This window comes from Halyomorpha halys, unplaced genomic scaffold, assembly GCF_000696795.3.
Source record: "Halyomorpha halys isolate HHAL.00 unplaced genomic scaffold, Hhal_1.1 Scaffold2826.1, whole genome shotgun sequence".
Classification (NCBI taxonomy): Eukaryota; Metazoa; Arthropoda; class Insecta; order Hemiptera; family Pentatomidae; genus Halyomorpha; species Halyomorpha halys.
This window is the reverse complement of record NW_027115940.1, coordinates 13,525-15,328: the sequence shown is the minus strand read 5'-3', so window position 1 is coordinate 15,328 and position 1,804 is coordinate 13,525.

Here is a 1,804-nt window from a genome sequence, read left to right as displayed (position 1 = left end):
AGGAGGCATATTGGTCGATAGGATTTAGGCGTTTCCTTATCCTTACCACCTCCCTTGTAGAGCAATCTGAAGTCTGCGATCCTCCACTTGTTTGGAAAGTACCCCTTATCCAGGCACTCATTGAATATATCCAATAGCTCTTCCTCAGTATAAGGGGCACTGTTCTTTAGGATCGCAGCATCTATGCTATCTAGTCCTGGAGCCCTTCCTATCCTTTGTCTGTCCACGGCAAGACGAAGGTCCCATATATCCCACGGCGGACATAGGTCGGTACCTGGTGGGTATAACGTGGTGCGTCTAACCATTCCATCTTCTGCACTATCCTGGGCGGGTCATCCCTAGGGTATGTATAGTCTATATACATCTTGGCAGCCTACTCCAATGTGGTCGCCTGGGCACCTCTCACTCTAATAGCCGCTATCACTTGTAACGGCTTGACCTTTCCCAGTGCCACCCTGTAGAGAATCCCCCAGGGATTCTTTTCTGATTCCTCTACGATAAATTCGTCCCAGGATTTCTTCTTCTGGCAACGCACTCCGTTTCGGTATACCCTATATCTATGCCTAGATTCTTCTCGGAGTGCAGGCCTCCTCTCGTCGTTTCTGCACTCCTGGTACCTACGCCTGGCTCTGTAGTATTCCTTTTTTAACTGTGTTAGAGCCGGCGTCCACCATGGGACCGGACGTACTCTCGCCCTTCGGCGATGGAGGGTAATACTAGCCGCTTCAGTGATGGCGCCCGTAAGCATTGCAGCTCTGCGGTCAATCTCAGGCTCATCATCTATTGGGGTCATCTCCTCCCATTCTCTGTCAGCTAGTATTCCCTCCAATTCACTGGAAAACGCCCTCCAGTTCCCCGATCGGGTCACAAAGCCCTTTTCTATTTCTGGGGCACCGCCTTCCTCCTCCACCACACTGAAGGCTATGACCCGGTGGTCGGAGCTCGTGTCTGATCGTAGGGTCCAGTCAGCAATACGCTTTGCTATGGGAGCCGTGGCAAGTGTCATATCTATCCAAGTCTTGCCCCGCGCTCCAACAAATGTGGGACCAGAAGGCTCGTTCATAATAATCAGTTGACACCTCGGCACGCGTTCTTCTACCAACCCCCCTCTATCGTCTGTGCGAACAGAACGCCAGGCCGTGCTCCACGAATTGGTGTCGGAACAGACTATCACAATTTTATACTTTAGCGCAACAGCCTCCACAGCAGCTATGTTATCTTCTACATTGATATTTACATTTGCTTGTCGTGGCGGCATATATGCTGAAACCAGAGCGAAGGCAACTCTGCCCCACCTGACATAACATGCCGCCTGATCTGCTGTGGTGAATTGCTTCAGTTCCATTACGTCGAGGGCAGGGTTAACGACCACAATCCAGCGATCCTCTAGGCCTCCTCTAGACCTCCTAAGCCGACCACCCTCGACGTAATTCCAAATCCTGTAACCACATTCTTCCGACAACAAGGCTCCTGAATCGCCAAGATGTCAGCACTTCGGGCGAGAGTTCTCAATTCGGGCGAGAGTTCTCAATTCGTCCGCGACCACTCGTCTCCGGCCCATATTGACTTGCAGTATATGCATCCTACGCATACCGGGTCTTCTTCGCCTGCTTGACCATCATCTCTAGATGTACCGGGCATTCCCTGCTGCCCGCACAATGTCGGATATCTTTCCCTGCTCTGCCACTCGCCTTGCAATCCCTACAACACGAGGGTTCACCCTTCTTCTTTTCAGATCACTCCACCACCTGCACGCCACCTCCTTTATACAGGCTTTTGCAGGGTGTCCGTACTCTTGGCACCG